This window comes from Vicugna pacos, chromosome 3 (genome assembly GCF_048564905.1).
Source record: "Vicugna pacos chromosome 3, VicPac4, whole genome shotgun sequence".
Lineage (NCBI taxonomy): Eukaryota > Metazoa > Chordata > Mammalia > Artiodactyla > Camelidae > Vicugna > Vicugna pacos.
Window position 1 is genome coordinate 51,511,180 of NC_132989.1, and position 24,645 is coordinate 51,535,824.

The window sequence follows — 24,645 nt, forward strand, 5'->3', positions numbered from 1 at the left end:
TTCCTCGATCCCTTTAGTTGCACCATATTTTTACTGAAGTGTTAAACTTCATGGAATTTTCCTGCTGTAGAAGCTTTTAAGTATGCTGCTTGGTTTATTCCTTGACAATTGTGAGTTGTTTCTTGTGTTATTTTTCTCACAATTTTTGTGTAGGTTATAAATGAGATTAAAAATGTTTCAGTCAGCTCTGGCGGCTGTAACAAATTACCAATAGACTGGGTTGCTTAGAAAAAAAATAGTTATTTATTTCTCACAGTTCTGGAAGCTAGAAGTCCAGGATCAGGCAGCCAGCATGATGGGGTTCTTGGTCAGTGCCCTCCTCCTGGTTTCCTGTCGACTGTCTTCCTGCTGTGTCCTCACATGGGGAAGGAGGACTAGCTGCTGTCTGGCCTCTTTGTAGGGGCACTGAGCCCTCATGACCTAATTAACCTGAAAAGGTCCCACTTCCAAATACCATCACTTCAGGGTTAGGGTTTTAACATATGAATTGTGGCAGGATGGAAACATTCAATCCATTGTAATAAAATATTTTGTATACGTTGGATAATTCAGATGGTTTACTGGATACAAGAGGAGGAGAAAAGGCATACAGGATATTAATATGTGCAGAAATTCCCCTAAGTTATATAAATATGGAACCAAAATGTAATTTCTTTTAACAGGCTTTCTCTTAATCAGTGGAGTGAACTCTGGCATAAAAACTTTCAAGTTCCCACTATAAAATATACTTCCAGTCCCTAAGCCCATCCTCTTCCTAGTAGGAATGAAAAATACTAATCAGTAGTGAGTCTAGGACAGAAAAGGAAAAAATTTTTTGAGCCACCCTGAGGCTTATAATCTGGGAGGCAGTCTTACAGAGAACTCAGAGCTGTTCTGAAGAGCTGAGGGGAAGGCCAGTAGGTATATGACTTTGACAAAGGGGTACCTGCAGTCAATCAAGCACGCAACTTGGTGGAAGGGTACTGCCATTTGCAAGGAACACATATCTTAGTTAATGGTTTTAGTGCTTTTCTAAGTATAGGAAGATACAAGACACTGGGTTCATAAAATTTTCTCCTGAAAATCTCTACCTGTCTGAGGGCCAGTTCTATCAAGTTTTCCCAAAGCACGAAGTACTTCGTCCTGGTCTTCACCCCGATCTCCTTTCAGTGATGGCAGTGGCTAATGGGATGCTTGTAAAACTGGATGGTGGGAAACATTCTTTATTTTACAATCCCTTCCCTTTCAGTCTTAATTTCAACCGAGATTTGGGAGGCATTTCATGACCAGTATAACCAGTGCTCATTCCCAGTTCAGGCAGGGCCTTGATAGGCCACTCAAGGTGCTTTATTAGACTAGGCCCTGTTAACAGTGGCTGAAAGCCTCTGGACCCCTTGTCTTAATAGTCTGTTATAGTCCAGGAAATGGTTCCCTCTTGTTGCTGCTTCTCATATCTGGAGTTACACTGTTACAGTCATTAACCTTAGGAGATTGCGTTATTTGGTCAGTCCTATCAAATCACATAATCATCATTCATTTTATCAAAGGCTCAGTCACACAGTTGGTAATGGAAGAAATGATAATCCTATAAAAGCTATAAGTAACACAGGTAGTAACCTTCGTAAGTCTCAAGTATTGAAACTAAGAACTTCCATTAGTATTTCCTCCGGTCATCTGACCCAGTCTGTTCTGCACCATTCACTACCTTTTAAGGGAAATTATATATTGGAGCATTCACCAAATACAGGGTGAGTAGTGGATCATCATGACCCCTTGCAGGATTGAGAAGGGAGTGTTATTTTCTAAGGAGCTACATGGCTGGCACCAGAAGAAGAAAAATTGATCTTTGTGGTTGAGCAGGGATTCTGCTGTGGGGGGATCTGGTTAATGCAGAGGCCCAGTGCACACTAGAGTGGAGGGGGAGGAGGCCCAAACAGGCAGAGAAGACTGTGTTGAAATTTGTCTTATCTTGCCTTAAAATATGAGTTTGTTTCATCATTAGCAACTGAGTAGTTGAACCCGTTTACCCACTTTCTCAGGACGAAGTTTCCAGCGTCATCCTTAATTACTCTTCTTTGCCTCTTCCTCCATGGGCCACCCCTCCACAGTCCTGTTGATTCTAAATCCAGAGCATGTCTTCAATCTGTTTCTGTCTGTTTACCTTCATTTCTGCCACTGTTGTCCAGGACCTTAGCGTGTTTCTCTGTCTGTTCCAGTGGCCTCTCAGGTGCTTTTTATATTTGCACAATTGGTCCTGAATAGTCTGTTCTCTGTAATACAGTGATTTTTTTTAAAGTGATAGATACATCCACTGCATACCTTGCACCCCTCTCCACCTTTACAATTAGAATGAATTCAAGCCTTTACCCTGAATTACAAAGTCCTCAATTACTAGTCTACTTCTCTGTCCTCTTCCTTTTGTGCATTCCAGTCTCACTGGCCTTCCTTCCCTTCTTCAAAGGGGTGCATTCAGTCCTGCCCACAACCTTTGCACCTGCTCTTTTCTCCCTCTGAAATGCAGTTTCTCCTGATCTCTGCAGGTCTCATTTTTATCTGCTCATTCACATCTCAGTCAAAAGGACACTTTCTCAAAGAAAGACACTTTCTCCCTCTTTGATCAATTAGGTTAAATGCCCCCAAAGAGAAAAGACTTTTCTTTTTCAAGTTATGCTTGAGCTAAGTCTTGTGGGATGGGAGAGGGTTCTCTGGGACACGGAAGGTGAAATGGTGAGATTCACACTCCAAGGAGAGAAAATAGCACAAAAGATTGCCACAGGCCCGTAGGCTTCTTTGAAATCTTAATGTTCGTGTCTGTGAGCTTTGCAAAGCTCTTATTCTAGCTCTTGTTAGTATTCCTCTGGCCTGGGTATCTGGATACATGACATTTTGCACAGATTCGGGGGAAAAACCTGAAACATTTCTTAAAATATAAGAATCCAGAATACAAAACCTGAAATTATAACTGGAGTGTTGCATCCTACAAAAAAAACCTGTCATTTTTGTTTGATTGAAAATTGAGCGTTCAAGTGTGGATTGCTTGAATTTAAGATAAAACCACTAGATGGTGCTCTGTATTGTAACTATCAGAGAAATGTCTGACTCTGAAAGAACAAAAGTCTTAAACCTCCTGTTACCAAGACAACCTGCTTAGCTTGGTCTGGTTGCTTTTCCTTGTGCTTCTTTTTTCCGCTTCTCTCTGTCTTTCCATTTAACTGGTTTTTCTGTTTTAGACACATGGGTTTACATGATGTTTAGTAGGAGGAAAAAGTGAAAGAAGAAAAAAAAAAAAAGGAAATGTGCTCTGTACCATTTTGGAGTATCCAATATGTGCTAGTCCTCCTGTGGAGACTACAAAGGAAATTTGGGCCATGGTCTGAAGTAGCTTAGAAAGCAGTTTAAGATATAAGTCATGAAAGAGAAAAATTACAAAAAAAAACATGATATACCTTTTTTAGTACTACATATAAGCGATAGTTAGTAGGTATGGTTTGCCCAAGAAGACACCACATCGTGATTTAGAAGGTAACCCAGATGAATTGCTAATAAGTGGGTTATGTGGGTCAATTTATTCATACTCTCTTGTCTTATTTTCTGTAATACTTGGATTAAACTCATTGATCTCTAAAACTCCTTCCAATTCCAGTACGATATGATTTTTCTAGTCTCTAGAATTTATAGGAATTGCATGAAACATTATTTTAGGCCACAGTAGTCAGAAAAGCTTTATGAATGAGTAGACATTTATAATGCATATTTGAAAAGGTAAAGTCTGAAGAAGAGAAGCAGGTGAAGAGTCTGATGCTGACTGACATCCTGTCCAGCTAAGTTTCAGGCGCTCACACAGGAAGTGTGCTGTGTACACTGGGAGGTTCATGCTCCCTCCCACGTACCTCGAGATGAGGCATGGCCTTGAGAATTACAGTGATAAAATAAAAACTTCAAGGTTTAAATCGACTTTCAATAGAAGTCCTTAGAAATTTTGGTATCTGCTGAACCAAAACAGCAAAAGAATATTTATGACATATGTTCATGTTAAAAAATGACATAATTCCTTTTTATCAGTGTATTTTCTGAGGACACGCTACATCAGAATCACTCGTGTTTGTTGAAACTGTATCTTTTTGGCCTACACTCAAAATGTACTGAATTGGTATCTCTTGGGGGTTCTGAACATTTTCTTTTTTGACAAGGTCCTTAGAAGAGTCTGAGGTACATCAGAAATTGAGAACATCTGCTGTTACTTACAAAAGCATTAACAATTCAAATAAGTACTGTAGAATGAACAGAAGAAGTACCTGAAAACAACATACTCTTTCTCAAGAGGAGATGGAGCCTTGAAAAACCAGCTGCTGAGACAAAGGACTCATAGCTCATTTGTTTCTATATGTCAGTAAGCTTTTAAAGAGTGGCATTTGATTAAATTTCCCTCCTTTGTTATTTGGGTTGAGTCAATATTGTATCCTGTTCAGGGTACTATTTAACAGATATTTTAAGTGAATGAATGAAGGAGGAGAAAAGGGTGGAATTTACGGCTAGTAAAAAGGAAGGGAACCTCATGGAAAGCCATTAGAATACCTGACTTCTTGTTTTAGCTCAAATGTCATGTTCTCAGATACTAACTCCCTTGACTACTGTATCTTAATTAGCACACTCAGCTTTCTCTCATATCTGTTTATTTTATTATAGCATTTATCACATTATGAGTTTATTGCCTTCTCTGTGTTTGTTCATTGCATATCTCTACATATACATTTTAGGTTCCTGGTGGAAACCTTATTTCTTTCTATTTTTATTTTTTAATCCATCATTGTATTAACAGAGCCTACAGAGTGGCTTCCAATTGGTGAATAAAGGAAAAATAAATGTGACAATTGGTTTGTAAGTAAATCACATAATTTCATTAGAGGAACATGAAAGGCCAAAATACCACTTCTGTATCTACTATTGATACAAACATTTTCACTACTAGAACTTCATTACATGACGGTTGGAAAAGCTTACTGTTAACAACTGTTAACACCATAATGTGCATTTTGAGTTCCTTTTTAAAATGGTATCTAATGGATCAAATACTTGATTGCATGTAGAGGGAATAGGAAGAGGAAGAATTACAGAGTACACAGAACACTCCATGGAAGAAGTAATCAGAACAGGAGCAGATTCCTGAGTGTGTGAAATGAAAAGGACAGCAGAATGGGAGAGACATGTATGTGTCTTATACCTTCTGATATATTCAGCCCTCAGACAAAGGCTTTAACTAGTGTTTGTAGCAAGGCACCAATAACTGTTCTAACAAATACCTATTTCTCACAAACTTACTTCAGGACATCTTGCAAGATACTTTTATAGATTCACATGGAGACAGATCCAAAAAAATATTGCTATGGTTTCTGTCAGAGTGTTTTGCCTATGTTTTCCTCTGGAAGTTTTATGAATTTCAGTCTTAAATTTAGGTCTTTAATTCATTTTGAGTTGATTTTTGCATATGGTGTTAGAGAATGTTCTAATTTCATTCTTTTGCATATGGCTGTCCAGTTTTCCCAACACTGTTTACTGAAGAGACTGTCTTTTCCTCATTGCATATTCTTGCCTCCTTTGTCGTAGGTTAATTGACCATGTAAATTTAGGTTCGTTTTTGAGCTTTTTATTCTGTTTCGTTGATCTATATGTCTCTTTTTGTGCCCAGTACCATACTGTTTAGATTACTGTAGCTTCGTGGTATACTTGAAATCAGGGAACATGATACTTCCAATTTTGTTCTTTCTCAAGGTTGGTGAGCATAGTGTATCTTTCCATTTTGTTCATCAATGTGTTACAGTTTTCTGAGTACAGGTCTTTTACCTCCTTGGTTAGGTTTATTCCTGGGTATTTTATTCTTTTTGATGTGATTATAAATGGCATTGTTTTCCTCATTCCTCTCTCTCATAGTTCATTGTTAGAATACAGAAACAGATTCTATATATTAATTTTGTGTTCTGCAACTTTACTGCGAAGAATGTTAAATGCTCAGTTAAAACATTTGATTTACTATAAAGAATTTATCAGTTTAATTCCTTTTAAGGAATCAAGTGAATATTTTGGGGTTAATTGCTACTAAATGGTGAGCAAGTGAAATGTGTGTTTCTAGTTTAACATCAGATTTATTTAAGGACAAAGCAGTTTTACTTTAACAATTTCTGACAGTAGCCTTTTAAAAACCTGTTATGCATTGAAAAAGTGAATTGCATTATTTGAGAATGTTAAGCATTTCCCAGAAGAACTGAGCACAAAGCCATTTATCTACAATTTCATCTCCAATTATTCATAAAACAGATTTTTAATATATGACAGTGTTCTTGGGTAGGTCCAGATATAGTGTCCTATTTCAAGATTAAGCTAGAATTTTTAAAGTGGCATTTAGTCCTCAACCATTAAGTTATTGACATTAAGGCCACCATTTCTTCACCAATTTGATAACTATCAAATCAGCAGGCATTTCCTGAGTTCTCATTATGTGCTTAGGCTTATGATAGTCACTTTGGTGTATTAGAAGACATGGTTATGGTTCCTGTATTCCAACAAAACAGTATTTTGGAGAAAAATATGTATAATTCAGAAAGTCCATTAATTTAACTTAATTGTTAAATTGTTTGAAATTGACAGTTCAAAATGAGTTTAGAGAATGAATAATGGAGAAAAGCTTTCATGGCTGGAATTGTCAAAAGTTTTGATTCAGGAGGGGGAGGACATGTGCTGGATCTGTCTTAAAGTCTGCCTGAGATCACAGAAGAGAAGAAAGGAAATTATTCAGGGCAAGGATTCAGTGTGTATTGAGGCTGGGATAAGAGAAATGATCTTGGAAACCTTTAGGCTGGTACTTGGAGGTAGGGGCGCTGAATGGTCTGTATTATGGAACAGAGAGTCACTCCAAGACTTTATTTTGCTTCCCAGGCTGAAAACTACTCAGAGGAGACATGTGTGGACTTACTGATCATTTCTGACACATAGCAGATCAGTCTCACCCAACATGTTGCCTAAAACAGTGACCTGGCTGGTTGACGGGTGATGGGTAAATCAGTTGGGTAATTTAATTTCATATATTCAAATAGAATAGGACATATCAGTGAATAAAATTTTGTAATCCCAGACGCACAGATTCTCTGTCTCATCTCTAATCATATCAAATAGCCCCCCGCCTTTTTCTGTTTAACTTGTGATCTTAAAAATGGAGTATTAAAGCAATGTCATTGGGTATAATTTTGCATTTTAGTGTAAGAATTACAAGAAATGGTACTGGTTTCCATGAACCTTGTATGCAGATTATTGGTAAATAATTTGTAAAATGTTGAACAGATCCTGGCCCTTGTGAGAGAATTGTGTTGCTTTGGTGGGTCACGTGGGGTCAGAGAGCCTGTGTATTTCACTGTCTCCAGAGCGCTGCAACCATCTGTTAACCATAGGTGTCTGGGCAGACTGAACACTAGCCACGAGATAACAAATATACCTATACAAATACAATTTAGGTTTGAAAAATAACACACATCTGGCTTAGACTCACATGGATTCCTTTCCTGGTTTCTTACACAAAGTGTCTGTGGACAGAATGAAAGAGAAAGCAGGAGGGGAGAGGGAGGGGGGAGGAGGTCCGGCTGCCCGCGGAACGGGACGCTCGAGTGCTTCATGGAGGAGGAAAGATTAAAACCCAGCTTCCTCGTGGGTGACAAGGGGTGAAGACTGCCGCCTCACCCGCTGCTCTGTGTTGTTTGGGGGCTGATAACAGACAGAATAAAGCCAACGTGCAGCCTGTGCTCCGAGTCGCTCACAGAGCCGAGTGTGACTAAACGGCACAGGGAGCTCACAACGGAGCTGCACCACTTGGAGCTGGTTTTCTGTTACTTTTCTTTCAATCTCAGCTATCAGCTAAGCAAATCTTAGCCCATGTGAATCAACCCACTGAACATTCAGGAGTCAGGGTGGACATGTGGGCTTGTGTTGCTTAATCTTAGACATAATTTGCATCTTCTCACCAGAGGAGACAGAAAAATATTCCATGCTCTTCTAGAGGCCTCATGTGCGTTAGCAGAATTGGCATTAGACATTAATCACATATTCCTGGTATTGCCATTTGATTCTGTGCAAAATCACATAGGGGATTCTGTTTTAAAACCACGATTCATGTATAAAATCCATGTAATTGATACAATATGTTTCAGGCATTCAAATGAGGTAGTTCTCTTTATATTGGCATGCAGTATTTTTTGAGAATTATTAAGTAACCAAAGGAACAGAACAGAGCTCATAGTAAGGAATGTTTGTATGGTTAAGTGATAGATAACACACATATATATTATCTGCTGACCTGAAATAGACTGCCATATCTTTCTCTAGCAAAGATGGATTTATTCAGGATCAGCAGGGAATTGCAGTTTAAGGTCTGCAGCCATGGAGAGGCACACACAAGTGCCTGCATGGCAAGGGAAGACAGATTTTAAGCTTTTAGAGAAAGGAAAAGAAGTTGGGAGGGCTATTGTGAAAAGAGAGCCCATGGCTTTTCATTGGCTGAGTCATTGCCAGGAAAGAAGAGGAGTCTGGCTGCTTCTTGTTGGGCTCAGTTTTTCTACAGATTGAAGATTTGTGGTAGTAATGCGTCGAGCATGTCTATTGGTGCTATTTTTCCAACAGCATTTGTTCACTCCCAGTCTGTCACTTTCTGGTAATTCTCATGTATTTCAAATTTTTTCATTATTATATTTTTTATGGTGATGTGTGATCTGTGAGCTTTGATGTTACTATTGTAACTGTTCTGAGGCACCTTGATCTGTGCCTGTATAAGACAGCAAACTTGATGATAAATGTGTGTGTTCTGATGGCTTCACCAGCCAGTTGTTCCCCGTCTGTCTCCTTCCCATCGGGCCTCCCAATCCTCTGAAACAACAGTATTGAATTAGGCCAGTAAATAATCCTGCGGTGGCCTCCAATGTTCAAGTAAAAGGAAGAGTTGCATGCCTCACTTTAAATCAAAAGCTAGAAATGATTAAGCTGAGTGAGGAAGGCATGGCAAAAGCTGAGGTAGGCTGAAAGCTAGGCATGTTGTGCCAAACAGGTAACCTTGTTGTGAATACAAAGGAAAAGACCTTGAAAGAAATCATCAGTGAACACAAGATAAGAGAGCAAAACAGCCTTATTGCTGAGATAGAGAAAGCTCTAGTGGTCTGGGTAGAAGATTAAACCAGCTACAACATTCCTTTAAGCCAAAGCCTAGTCCAGAGCAAGTACCTAATTCTCTGCAAGAAGTCTGAAGCTATGGGTTCGTGAAGGAAAGAAGCCATCTCCATAACATCAAAGTGCAAGGTGAAGCAGCAAGATGTAGCTGTGATCGTTAATGAAGGGGGCTGCAGTAAACAGCAGATTTCAGTGTAGACTAAGGAGCTTTATTATGGGGGAAGATGACATCTAGGATGTTCACACCTAGAGAGAAGTCAGGACTGGCTTCCAAGCTCCACAGGACAGGCTGACTCTCTTATTAGGGGCTAATGCAGCTGGTGACTTGAAGGTGGAGCCAGTGCTCATTGACGGTTCCAAAAATCCTGGGGCCCTTTAGAGTTACACTAAATCTACTTTGCCTGTGCTCTCTAAATGGAACAGCAGAGCCTGGGTGACAGCACATCTGTTTACAAGGTAGTTTACTGAATATTTTAAGCCCAGTGTTGAATCCTACTGCTTAGGAAAAAAAAAATAGTCTTTTCAAAGTAATACTGCCCATTGACCTCTGGTCACCCAAGAGCATGGTTGGAGATGTACAATGAGATTCATGTTTTCATGCTGCTGACACCATGACCATGCTGCAGTCCATGGATCCAGGAATAATTTCAACTTTCTAGTCTTATGACTTAAGGACTACATTTTGTAAGGCTTTAGCTGACATAGTGATTCCTCTAATGGTTCTTGGAAAAGTCAATTGAAAACCTTCTGGAAATTATTTGCCATTTTAGATGCCGTTAAGAACATTCATGATTCATGGAAGGAGGTCAAACTAATAGCATTAATAGGAGTTTGGAAAAAGTTGTTTCCAACTCTCATGTATAATTTGGAGGGTTCAAGACTTCAGTGGAGGAAGTAACTGCAGATGTGGTGGAAATAGCAAGAGAACTAAACTTAAAAGTGGAGCCTGAAGATGAGACTGAATTGCTACAGCCTCATGATAAAACTTGAATGGGTTAGGAGTTACTTGTTATTGATAAGCAAAGAAAGTGTTTGCTTGAGAAAGACTCTACTCTTGGTGAAGATGAGGAGAAGGTTGAAATGACAGAAGGATTTAGAACATTCCATTAACTTAATTGATAGAAGCAGAGGCAGGTTTTGAGAGGAGAGACCCCAGTTTCTGAAAGAACTTCTGCTGTCAGTAAAGTGTATGCTACACAGCATACAGCATGGCATGCTACAGAGAAGTTTGTGAAAGGAAGAGTCAGTCAGTGTAGCAGTCTTCAATGTCTTATTTTAAGAAATTGCCACAGCCAACCCCAGCCTTCAGCACCCAGCACCCTGATTGGTCAGCAGACATTGACAAGGAGGCTAGACCTTCCACCAGCAAAGAGACTACAGCTCAGTGAAGGCTCAGATGATGGTTAACATTTTTTAGCAGTTAAGTATTTTTAAGATTAAGGTATATAGACTTTTTAAGACATAGTTTTATTGCATACTTAATACACTACAGCATAATGTAAACATAAATTTTATATGATCTTTTTGGGTAACCAAAAAATTCACATGACTCACTTTATTGTCATATTTGCTTGTTGTAGTGGTCTGAAACTGGACCCACAATATCTCCGGGGTAGGCCTGTAATAGGTTAAATATTTCATGATCATTGACTGCCAGTTGATACCAGCAAAAGTCTCTATCTTTGGGTCTTTACTCAAATGTCTGCTTCACAGAGAATTCCCTGAATGTTGTGCTAAAATTGTACCTCCTACCTGGACTCCAGCCATCACACGTGTCCTGTGCTCTCTGCTCTCTCCCGACCTCAAGACATGACCAAGAGGAAAGTTTAAACTCTGTGTAGTCTAAGTCACTCTTGGACTTCAGAGCTTTTAGTGGATGAAAGCAACAAAGCAGTAAGTTGATTCTTTACTCCCTGTCATCCCTAATCATAGCTTTTCTTCAGAACGCCAGGTTTTTCATTTCTCTGGATAATTATGCTCCTTCTGCCTTCACCTACTATCATGCGCTCCCTTAATATTATTTCCTGTATTTACTCATGCTTTTTAGTTGTCAAAAATACACGAAGCTCTTTTCTTTTCAAGCAAGTTAATCCTAACCTCAAACTACTATTTTCTTCGTTTCTTTAAAGAATTTGCTAATATTTTTAAAATAGTATAAAATAAATTCTTTGCTCTTGGTTAAAAACAAAAGTGGAATTTACCAAGAACAAAAACTAATGAAATATCTAGTTTGAAGACCCCTTAAAAGCCACTAATAAATTATTATTTTGTTTATTCAAAAATATTGAGCATCGGCTATGACAGGCACTATTTCAGGCTCACGTGGATACACGTATCTCTGTTTATCTATATGAGCCTTAAAATTAGTTCTAAAATTTCATTTTATTTCATGATCTCTATTGGAGTAGGGCACAAAGGACAAACATTTTTTTCCTTTTTCTGCCACTGCTCATTTAAGATGGCTCTATAGGCTAGGAGTTTCTTACTTTCAGGCCATCTGTATGAAAACATTCATATGAAGACATTGTTAAATATATCATTGGAGGACAGGATTATGTTTTCATAAGTTGTGTTTGTCTCTCCTTGTAAATACAAAACTAAAGGTTTTTTAGTGAAGATAATTTTTTACATTAATAATAGAATTTTGGTTTCCTTTTACCAGTGAGGACACATATAATTATCATATAAAATAAAGAATACAAAACAAAGAATAATCACAATAGATACTTTGACAGAAAGAAACAGCACAAAATTAGTATATATTTACTTGCAGTAAAGACCCCTAACTGGAATTTAATATTATAGATGAAGGTACATGTTATTAAACATTTATCTACCAACAAAATATATGCTCTGAGCCAGCCTCTGGCTACTTCTAAAAGATAATTAAACTTTCAGGATTATCTATTCATAGCTCCCTAAGCAAATACCAAGCAATACCTTTATTTCTGCTATAACCTCCATTAATTGTTACCATACAGGCTTAATGATTAGGAGCACTGACTGTCAAAATGTCAAAATAGTACATTAAAAATACCAGTGTAATATAGGTTTTAATTTATTCCATTTTTAATCTAGTTTGATGTGCACGAGGATGAGATTTTAGTTGTTTTTTTTTTAAATATAATGTATTAGAGGTTCTTAGTAAAGTAAAATATGACTTTTTAGGGTAATGTCAATGTTTACAAGAAAATCAAAGCAAACCACTGAGAACATTAAAAAAAAATCTCTGATTTAATGGACAGTAATTTGTCTTATTTAATAGAGATATAAAATGCTTCTAACAGTGCATTAAGGCAATGGAAATAAATTGGGGCTCTATGTTATTATGGAATAATTACATAATCTTACTAATAAGATTAATTTGAAGAAACTAGCTGATGTAACATTGGATTTTCAGACATTAATATGGTGGCTTTGGGGAGAGTATTCCAAAGGTGGGAATAGAAGAGGTGTTTCTATTACTAAGCTTAGAAAAATGTTTGTCATTTTCCTCTTGTAATTCATTACATTAAAATTGAGAGCTTTGGTTTCTTTATATGTCTCCACCTACCTCCTCCCTCTGCTCCCTGTGCCTGCCGTGTGCTGGAACCTCGGGCTTCCTTCCCTCCTTCTTTCTTTCCTTCCCTCCCTCCCTCTCTCCCTCCTTCCTTCTTTCCTTCTTTCCCTCCCTCCTTCCTTCTTTCCTTCCCTCCTTCCTTCCTTCCTTTCCTCCCTCTTTCCCTCCCTCCCGCCTTACTTCTTTCCTTCCTTCCCTCCTTCCTCCCTCCCCTCCCTCCTTCTGCACTGACGCTGCTGCTGCACTTGCTGTATCTCCCAAATAGCAGGGAGACTTTTCTCCCTCAGTGTAAGAGCTGAAAATCATTCCATTTAATTTAAGGCATCACACATCCATGAAATGCTTTTAAAAATCTGATATTAGTAAGGTAGATGTGAATGTTTAAATCAAATTAAACCTAAGGAATTTTTTTTCTTACCTCACTAAGATGTTGGTATAATTGCAGCATGTTGGTGGTTTATGATTTCTTAAGTGGAAATATGAATTCCTCTACTAAGGATTAGCATTAGAGATTAACTATTGAAGCTATTTTAACGTAGTTAGAAGTCTTACGAGTGTTGCATTGATACAATTAAGTTTGGAAAAGACATAGCATACTTTAAAAATGTAATAGAATGTGTTCAACAAATGTTATTTGTAAATCTTCATCTTTTTTTAATACTAAAAATTAAGTGATAGGTTGACCAATAGCACTATTAAAAGCTGAAAATAGAAGTTTATATATGATGTTTTTGACATTATTCTTGGGAAACTCTTGGGAACCATTCTCTTATTACTTACATCTTTCTTGTAAAATAAGTACCCTTATTTCCTTGTTTACATTTGAAATGCAGTTTACATTTGAAGATGGTATGTAGGCAAATCTAACTAGAAGGAACAATAATTGATCACCGTTTTGTTTTAGAAGAGGAACAGCCCGGATGTCCAGCTCCTTGACTCACTGTACTGTACACGCCCTTTTGGTAAGTTGTCGGTGTTTGAAACATTGCCCTTTTCATTGTGAGAGGCAGCGCAGAACTACTCTTGTCTTCAGGTGGCCTCTCAGGTCCCCAGGTCAGCTGCTGCAGCCCAGCGCGGTCCTCGGTCCGGTCACCCTGGATGGAAAACATCTTTGGGGTGCCCTCCTGTTTGTGGATCGGGACACTTCAGCCTGCAGTTACTTTGCTAGCTTGTGAAAATTGGGCCTTGGAAAATGGCTGGTTGTATTGTGAGGTCTTTTTATTACTGATTCTAATCTTAATTTTTCATGTTAACCAAGGCAGGTGATATGCCCGCCTTTTCTACTGCCTTTCTGGACCATCTCTGTCCCTCAGTGTCCAGGTGGAATGTCAACCCTCACATAAAGCTTCCCCCCACTCTCAGCTACAAATAATGAGTCTCTTATTTCAACACCCAGTGAAATAACTCTTCTGTCCTCTCTGATGACTTTTTCCACTTTCTGCTGTCATTTTTTATGTGAGATCAATGCTTCTGAAAGGAATGAGGCGTGAATGGTTGTCAGAAACTATTCTAAATATGCATGTTCAGGTCTTGTCTCCAGAGGTTATATCAGAATTTAGGGTAGGCTGGAAAAGGGCATGCATATTTTGGCAAAATTTTCCTCATAATTTGCATCTACTGTTCCCTTTTTCAACCTTTCATCCCAGTCTGCCCATCTTTAACACAGACTTCATTATAGGGGTCTTCTCCTGCCTTCCCTCATCTTCTTTATGTTGTCCCACACTCTGTACATTCTACCTGGGACATCATCTTTGGACGGTTTTTGAATGACTGAATAAATAAACATTCAAGAAACAGTGAAAACTGAGTGGCTGGTCTTGAAGTCATATGCCCATACCCCTGAGTATCTTGAGTTTTCTAAATCTGATTTTCTGATTCACTGTTTATTAACACAGCCTTCGATGACTTTGGATCTTGACTGTGATACCAGTGACAGCCTCAGCTGTGTTGCCTGTCTCTGACTCTTTTTGGGGCTTTTTTTTTAGCTTTTCATTTTGTATTTTTAAATTTTTTTATTGAAGTAGATACAGTGTTTACAATGCAAACCGTTTACAGTGCAACAGTTTGCAATGTTTTGTCAACTTCTGGTGTACAGCATAATGTTCATACATGTACATACATATATTCATTTTCATATTCTTTTTCATTATAGGTTACTGCAAGATACTGAATATAGCTACCTGTGCTATACAGTGTAAACTTGTTTATATCTTTGACTCTTTAAGTAGCAGCTTGAGTCCTCTGTTTCTCTGGCTTTATTTTCTGTTTATGGTGAGATGCTACCTCTAAAAAACTTTCTACAACTTTTGGGGTTTCCATGAGTTACTGTAAAGAACAATTTTGGGTGCTGTGTGGTAGATGTGGTAAGGAAGGAATTAGAAAAATCCCTGTAGTCCAGGTTCATTATACTAGGAAAGACAGGGGCATGAAGAAGGTCCCATTCGCTCATGGGAAAGAAGGAAATAGATCAATTTTGCAGTGAAGTAAGTACGATAAAACAATGTCTTCATTCCTGAGAAAGACCATAAATATCCTTTCAGCAACATACCTGAAATTTAGTGGTATAGATTTGACGTATAATTTCTAACATCCTATGTTTAAAAGAGGTTTACTAATGTTCACACAGCTGCCTTATCAATGAGGTTTTAGGTGAAAGCTGTTGGTAAGTTAGGAACTGCATTTGCAAGGACTTCCCAGATTCTAAGTCTGCAGAGGTGGAATTTTTATCGGGTACTCTTAATGTTCATTACTGGCCTTTGTAAAAGAAAAAATGGTTTGTAAATGAAATACATTTATCTGCAATATGCCTCTGTTCCACAAACATCAATACTCAGTGAACATGGATGAAAAAGCGGGTTTTTAAAATCTATAGTTTCCCTTGATTCTTTGTGCTTAAAACCAACTTTTGAAACCTGTGTATTCAACTTAAAAAATGTTCTTGGTTTGCTACTTAAACCAGGTTGTGAGTGATAGTCATAAGCTTATTAGGTGACAAAACAGTCCTGTTGCCAGAGAATAGGTTCTTGTGTCACGAAAGAAAGAATTAAAAAGCGAGGCATAGTCAGGGGAAAGTAAGGGAGACACACACTCTGTAGACAGCGTAGTCCGCTTCATTCAGGAGATGCACATCCCATAGGCAGGATGCGGGCCATGCGGGCCATCTCTCAAGGAAAAAGGAAGAGAGGCCAAGAGGTATGGGGTGTTTAGTTTAAAGTAAAAGTAGATACACACTCAGTAGAGTGCAGGCCGTCTCAGAGGCAAGAGAAAGCGACCACAGGGTGTGGGGTTGTTAGTTTTTGTGAGCTCAGTAATTTCATATGCTAATGAGTAGGAAGATTGTTCTAACTATGTTGGGGAAAGGCCGGGGATTTCCAGAAATTGCCACCCCCTGCCCACCTACTTTTTGACCTTTTATAGTAAGCCTGGGAACTGTCGTGCCTGTGGGTGGACCACCGGGCTCAAGGTCTACTGGAAGTGGAATCTTCCACCATCCTGGTTGTGAGGAGTTTGTCCTGTCCTCAGTTAGCTGTGTCGTCATTCCTTCAGTGATTGTGCTCTGCTCCCTTCCCTCCTGTATCACTGTGATGGAAGAGTTATTTTTTTGTGTTTTGCAAATAATGGAATAAATAAGAGGACAGTATAATGTACTTTGAATTTTTGACCTACTTGTATTTCTTTACTCTTTGCTTCATTTAAAAATGACTTTTTAAAAGAGGAGAAAAGTTCTGAATTTTTCCTTATTATAATCTACTTTTATCTCTGATCTCATGTGTTAATCAACATGTGTAAAACATTGTAAAGAGAAGATAGCTACTGGCTTTAAAGAGCCTGAAATGTATTACATATATTAAAATAACAATGTGTAATGATAAATGCAATTCATTTAAGAAATTTATGGTTTTGGCCATTTCATCCTGGATTAACACACTGATAATGTCTGGTTGGACTGATAGACCTTTCCTCCATGTAATTGTTAAGTTTCAGTTTCAGTATTAGTGCTTTCAGTATACAGAAGACCAGTTAAAACTAGCAAAGTTAAAATTAAACAATTGACTTTAAGACCAGAGTGTTGTGGGACACAATGTGGTGGTCGGGCGGTAAAAATTTACCAAGAACTAAAGACCACAGGGATTTAAGAACAAAGGGGAGGTTTATTGGATATGCTGCTACAGGCGACAGTGGGCCACACAGGAGAGATGCCTGTGTGAGCCCCAAGGTGGTCCTGCACGGTCTTTTACTGGGGGGGAAGGGGCTGTGTACACAAGCAGTAGGGGGCTGCATGATCAGTTCCTTTGTGCACAGGTACCTGGTTGGTTGTAAGATCTGTCAGGGACTTCTCTGAACAACAAGATATAAGACTCTTGATAAGGGCAGGATGTGAGGCCTGTCCACCTAGGGTGTTAATGAGATGGGCTATTTTGAGGGGGGGCGGTTTAGCTTTGTTAGGGTAAACACACATCAAGAGATGCTTTTATCCTGTAGAAATGCAGATGTGTGAAGCATCCTGCAGTGGGCAGTGAGGTTAGGCTCCGGGCACACAGAGAGCCCTGGGGTGGGGGTCTTAGGACTCCAGAGAGCCAGCTCCACACAGAGATTACGTTGTAGGAAACAGGAACTACTCTAGATCTTTAAAATAGAAACAGATTTAATATAGAGGGAATTCAGGTCTTACAAGATGATTGAAGGGCCTAGAGGCGTAGTTGTGGATTACTAGGCATGTCTTTTTGAACAAGATCACTGAACTGGTGCTCAGGGGGAAATGCTGCCCCTGGTAAGGTGGAGAATCAGGTGGTTGCCATGGCAACTGTTAGGTCCAAGAACACCCTGTCCTAGTTTCACTCTAGCGGGGGGGGGGGGGGGGGATCCAACTTCCATCTCTGCCTCTTCCACCGCATCTGCCCCTTGAAACTCGTAATGTCAGCAAATGGACGACTATATGCCATTGCAGACAACCTTACTGCCTCCATAATGTCACCTAGGAGCAGCAAGATCCAAAGCAGAGAGACATTCTCTGCTTCATTTCTACCTAATAACTGTAGCTGCAAGGGAGTGTGGACAGTTGTTTTTAGCCTTACAGATTCTGAAGTACAGGAAAGCACTCTAAAGGAAATTGAAATAGATGTCGATGCCTTATTTATATGCACTAAATTCATGTTTGCCTGTTTCTACTAACATTTTAATATGTGATAATCTCAGAAAGAACATAGTAATCAGATTAAACTGTTATTCGGATGCAGTGTGAATGCCTTGAGGGCAGTGATTTCATGTTACTTGTTTGTGGAGCCCCAGAACTTCCAACAGGACTTGGCAGTGTAAGAGCAAATAGATGTTAAAAATAAGAGGAATAAGGAGGGAAGAGACTTCTCCCCGCTCCCTTTACTCTTAAAGCATTTACTTGAAAATCTGTACATTCTTTCTCTTTATCTTTGAAGTGTAAATACATCTTTTCAAAAGCAAAATAAGCCTCTCCTCAGCTTCACGGCCCCCAAATGGCTTTCTCAAGGATCTAAGAGCCGTCCCTTTGGAATGCAAACATTCAAGGAAAAAAGCCCCCCATATGGCAGTGTCTGTGGGATTACTTTTCTTTCTTTGTTTATTCTTATCCTACACGTACTACTTTAAATTTCCTTCCGAACTGTGTTTGCTCCATGAGCATTTGTTTAAGTAGTAATCGCTGAGCTCTTCTCAAATTCATTTTTTCAAGTCATTCTATGTTGTTTTACTTTATTGATGTATCACTAGTGTGTGATGATACATTTTGCTATTTCATTCCACATCCCTTACTCTAGGTATAAGTGCCTTAAAACTGAATCCCCATCTAGGTGATAATTCTCTGCTCATTTTAAGACGCTTTCACTGCCTCAAACTATTTGCCTTCTAATATTTACCTATGATTGTTCCTAACCACAAATTATCTTATTTTCTGAACCTGCAGGTTAGTCTTTTGTATGTTGTGTGCTATTGAACGAGGACTCAAATCCAAGGTTAGTGTGTCTGTAGATTTCTCCTGCTGACTCTCCGTGCTCTGTCTTCAAACACTGTCAGCTTTACTGGGCACAGTCCTTGCTTTTGTGATTCCACTGTGTGCCTGTACTTAATGGACTTTCTCTTGCTATGTAGGGCTCTGCAAATATGAATAATGGACATATTTAGATTCGATTTTTTTTAATTCTCTCTTTTTTTTTTAGAATTTAAGATTAGTAGTTTCAGATTATATTTGTTGCACTGTAATGGCTTCAGATTTCCTGTGCAAATGTTGGTTTTGGTCAAGCTGATGATATTGGCAAAACAACCAAATGAAGTAACAAACAACTGAGGTGAGAAATGTAGTCTGTTCAGCAGAGATGAGGGTTAGAGTTCTGGAAAGATACTGATAAAACCAATGAGCTTCTCAGGGAAGCATGAGATCTGAGAGAGGCTTCAGCCCACGTCCTGAGGAATGGCCCAGGGAGGATTAGCAAACACACCTGGGTGGAGTCTGGAGAGCGGGCCAGTAACTTTAGCAGCCGAGACTCTTCCAGAGACGTTTTCCAGCTCTTGGTGAGAAAGGTTCCTACAGGATGCTCTTCCTCTTTGCTCCATGGATAGTTTAGGTTTTCTCTAATCAGTTCTATTCAAAGTTAGACTCTTAAAACCTTGTGATTCATGTTCTTCCTCAATCCCCTTTGATAGAGTTGAAAGCAATTCCTGTGCAACTGGGATGGTCAAGTGCCTGTGGTAAGTCTGTTCAGAAGGTCAAGAAGATCTGTCACTGCAACAGTTACCTCAGTGGCAGATGGGGGGAGGGGCAGGGGCACTTGGGAGCATTTCTCACACTAGAAAGTGGAAGTCAGGGAAAGCCGAGGTGGGGTACAGGATGGAATTCTGCCTCTCTTGTGTAGGCCCCCGCCTGCAGGCTCTAGAGAACAAGTCATGGGCTAAACTGATAAACAAGCTGTGAGAAATGTCACGTAGCCGGCTGGATAAGAGATGGCCTATTTAATGTATTCAGTAGGGACGGCTGGATAGCCAACGATGGGTAAGATCCTCAGAGGAGGACAACCTAAGACAGGCACAGCCGGCTGGATAAGAGATGGCCTACTTAATGAAGTTCTGTGATGAACTTTAAAACAATCTGTCCTTGATCATGTAACATCCTGTCCTTACTGCAGGAGCCTGGGAACCTAGAGTCTGGGAACCTAAATGGCTTAAGATTATTAACATTGTTATAACTTAGATGGTATGTGAGGCATCATGCATGTCCTATATAAACCCTTTTACGAGAATCAATAAACAGAGTAGCCATCAGCTCTCTCTGCATACGGTGTGTATGTGTACATGATATCGCGACACTGACAGACTATTCTCTAGAGCCTTCAGGCGTGGGCCTACATCTTGGTATCTTGAGCACAGATGCTTCAGAATGCTTTTATTTTTAATACAAGGAGGACTTATTGATGGTAGGATATGAAATAGTAAACCCTGGGAAGCGAAAGGAAATGAGAAATCTGGACAAGATGCTTCTGAAGGCTGTCAATCTTTGAGTCCAGTGTTTGCCTTTCTCAAGGCTGCCCATGATAGAACAGGACCTTTGTAATCTGGGCAGGACACTTGTAAAACAAGTCATGGCTAGTTTAACAATTCTATTATCTGCACTTTATTTTTTAAGTCTCCCAGTATGTCTAATCATTACCAAGGGAATCAGAAGGTATTTTGGGAAAAAGTTGGGTTAGAGTATAAAAGTATGGGGAAGATGGTTTTAGGATTCATTATTTGGGAGATAACTTTTAACAATGTATGAAATTCCCAAAGGTTAAAGTAAGGCTCAAGGGAGAATAATTGAGGTTAATTTGACATTTTTGTTTTTGTAATTAGCATTTAAATGTCCTGTATTACATTTGTTAAGATGATTTCCCTTAGAGGCATCGCAGGATCTGGGCCTTTTTATATCTTCTCAAAGAGAGAGTGAAATGGACAGATAGGTCCTCCAAGGGGATTCTGAACTTAATGGACTGGGGTGGTGACCTTGATGAACTGAGTGTGGATGAATTCTTTAGAATGCTTGGTCTAATTTTGGGGTCTTTTACTTGAAAAATAATTTAAATAAAAATCATAACATTGTACTGTGGGGTTTATGATTTATTTAAATATAAAATATCACAATAATAATATAAAGGCTGGGGGTATAAATAGCATTCCCCTATTTAAGGTTCTTACAGTTTGCATGAGGTGGTGTGCTATTAAGTCTAAACAGACATTGATATGTAAAGTTTTTAATTCATTGTGAGATGACTTTTGAGTGTGATGTGAGATAGGAGTCCAGTTTTCCCAATACCTTTTATTGAAGAGACTGTCCTTTATCTGCTTGGCTCTTTTGTCATAAGCTAATTGACCATTTATGTGTCATTTTATTTCTTGACTCTCTATTCTGTTCCATTGATCTATGTGTCTGTCTTTTTTTATTTTTAATTGAATAAATTTAACATGTAGTGTGTAAATTTAAGGTGTAAAGCGTGTTACTTTGACACTTTCATGTACTGTAATATGATTGCCATTGTAGCAATATTTATCAGATTACATACTTGTAGTATAGTTTCATTGTCTGTATTCATTATACTCGGCATTATATTTCTATGGCTTATTTACTCCCTCTCACAACTTGGTACCCTTAAGCTATCAATCTAAAGAATTCATCCACACTCGGTTCATGAGGGTCACCACCCTAGTCAATTAAGTTCAGAATCCCCTTGGAGGGTCTATCTGTCCATTTCACTTTCTTTGAGAAGACCCTGGATATTCAGGGTCTTTTGTGGTTTCCCTGGTAGCCACTCATACTCCCTTGTTTTTTAAAGGTTTTTTTTTTTTAAGACTCCATATTTAAGTGATATCACATAATACTTGTCTTCCTCTGACTTACCTCACTTTACATAATGTGCTTAAGGTCCATCCAGGTTGTCTCAAGTGGCAGGATATCCTTTCTCATGACTGAATAATATTCCATTGTGTATACGTACCACATCTTTTGTATTCATTCATCTGTTGATGGGCATTTGGGTTATTTTCAGTTTTATCATCATACTGTGAATAATGCTTCAATAAACATGGGAATCCAAAGTCTTGTCAAAGTTTTGTTTTTATTTCCTTTTGGGTATAAACCCCAAATTGCTGGATCATGTGGTAGATTACTTTCAATTCTTTGAGGAACTTCCATATTGTTTGTGCTGGTTGGACCAAAGTACATTCCTCCTGCCAGTGTATAATGTTCCCTTTTCACCACATCCTTGTCTCTTGTCTTCTTGATGATAGTCATTCTACAGGTATGAGATAACATTCCTTGTGGCTTTGATATGCATTTCCCTGATGATCAGTAATGTTGAGCATCTTTTCATGTACCTTTTGGTCATTTTTGACACCCTCTTTGGAAAAATGTCTAATTAGTTCTTCTGACCATTTTTAATTGGATTGACTGATTGCTGTTAAGTATGAGTTCTCTATGTATTTTGTTTATTAGTTTTTTTTTATTTCTTTGCTGTGCAGATGCTTTTGAGTTTAATGTAGTCCCGTTTGTTGATTTTTGTTTTTGTTTTTTGTGTTTCTGGCATCATGTCTAAAAAAATCATTGCCAAGAGTATGAGATAGAGGTCTAATTTGATTTTTTTTGTGTGTTTCTTCCCCCCAGTTTTTCCAGTTGAAAGGACTGTCCTTTCTCCGTGGGGTGTTCTGTGCTTCCTTGTCAAATATTATTTGACCATTTATGCCATGATTTACTTCTGGGCTCTCTGTTCTGTTTCATTGGTCTGTCTGTCTGTGTGCTGCTGCCATGCTGTTTGTTTACTGCTACATTCCGTAGTATAGTTTGAGATCAAGACGTGTGATGGCTCTTTGTTCTTTCTCAGGATTGCTTTGGATATTCAGGGTCTTTTGTGGTTTCACACAAGTTTTAAGATTGTTTCTTCTATTTCTGTCAACAATGCCTTTGGTGTTTTGATGGGTATTGCATTGAATCTGTAGATGCTTTTGAGTAGTATGGCCATTTTAACACTATTAATTCTTCCAGTCCATGAACATGAGATGGAAACACATGGAATGCCTCACAGATGTGCATGTCATCCTTGCATGGGGGCCATGCATGTACTCCAGACAGAACATGTACTCTAATTTTAGAGTATGTGATACTGAAACAAGCAATGGGAATCTTAAACAGGGGCATATTTCTGATGACATGCTTGGCCACAGGGGCCCTAAAACTGAGGATTGTCATTAGTCTGTAAGGAATCTTTACCTGAATTTGACAAAACCCATGGACAGAGTCCAATGCCAAGGTGCCTGGTTGTATGTACAGAATGCAAGCTGGGTCTTACCTTTAATACCTACATTTGCCAGGTCATTTTGTAGACTGCACAATCTACAAAACTTAATGTAAATTCTTTGCTAATTCTTCTATTTTTATTTAATTCCAGGCCAAATAGAAGAGATTGGCATTATAATTTCACAGACTAGGATACAGAAAATTATTGTTGTTGTTGTGCTAGTATTCATTCAATACCCACTGGTAACATAGCTGGGTGATAAAAGTGTAGTACCTTGACAAATTGTAGCTTGGCTTTGAAAGAGGAAAATGGATTTGAAATTGCCTAGAATAGTATTAAACACTGGGAGAAACAATAGACTATATTCAAAGTTATATTCAGCCCATGATTTAACATACCTTGCACTTCAGCCAGTGTTGTAGTTAATGTTTATGTAATGCATGTGGTGCTCATTTGTTTTCTTCATTTTTACATTTTTTACTGATTTATAATCATTTTACAGTGTTGTGTCAAATTCCATAAAAAGTATTCTTATGGGAAGGAAGTTACAAATTTTTAAACAACAGTATAGGAAAGACACTTGGAAACATTTAAACTTGATCTTGTTCTATCCCAGAAATACCATGATCTTAAGCAATAATTTGTAGTCATCCAATAAAATAAAACTCCCCTCTTCTCTCCAGGTTTAGTGCCTGCACTAGGAAGACTGTAGCATCCCCACTGGAAGCTGGTATGTTTAAATGCTTCCCATTTGCCAAGAAAACTTCACTGTTGCTGATAAGGAATCAAGTAGATAATTGGAGACATGGATATGAAACTCCCTCTGGTGATTGTTTAGCCTATGTGAACATCTTTATTTGGGGACTGAAATGAACTCCTTATGTCTATTTTTAAGAGATGCTTATAGTATAAATATGTCATTCATGATTCTTCAGATATGAGCTTTACAAAATGAGCTTGGAAATGGTCTACATTTAAATCTAAAAAGAACTCATAACAAAAATGATTCTAACTCCAGAGCTTACAATGTTCTGTCATTTAGAGAGAGAAATATAAAGCTATCCTGACTTCCTGTGGTAATTAGTGCCTCTTTTATGGTAGCATAAAATGCTCTAATGGTAATGTTGTGGGAAGCCATTTGGGTTTTATCAACTTCTGAAATTACTTTGGATGTTGTCACTAAAAATAGATCTATAGGTGTGTGAGGTCTCAGGAGACAGCAAGGTGGCACATGCCTGCTTGAACCCGGTTTTCTTTTGAGGTTCAGATTAAAGGCCTGATTTTATAGTTTTGTCCCTCACTCTGAGGGAGGGTCACTGACAGATAGTCATTCATAGTTGCTTTTATGGAGGTGACAAAGGGAGAGTGTCTGAAAGAAAGGAGGTCAGGGTGGAGGAAGAGGGAGGAGGCAGGAATTAGAAATTTGAATTTTGTAATTTGTTTATTTTATTTATTATTATTTTTTAACCTCTTAGCAAAGAGGTAGACAAATTTTATGACTGAATTGATCCTTTTAAGCTTTTTAAAAGCAAGAGAATTTTTCAATGATATTTCTGTGTAATTGTGAATGAGACCAACGCCAGAGAAGAGTAAATAGCAGACAAAGCAAAATAAAAG

The 24,645-nt window shown here is 38.5% G+C and overlaps 1 protein-coding gene across 7 annotated transcripts in view; it reads left to right on the forward strand.

The window, feature by feature from the left end:
• The window catches only part of SLCO4C1 (solute carrier organic anion transporter family member 4C1), a 294,796-nt gene that overhangs the window by 206,771 nt on the left and 63,380 nt on the right, over positions 1-24,645 (forward strand). For all 7 annotated transcript variants that reach the window (XM_072958339.1, XM_072958340.1, XM_072958344.1 and 4 more), the window contains exons 15-16: positions 10,894-11,073; positions 13,644-13,701. The gene's annotated coding sequence lies outside the window, so the exon portion shown is untranslated. The remainder of the gene's footprint in view (positions 1-10,893; positions 11,074-13,643; positions 13,702-24,645) is intronic.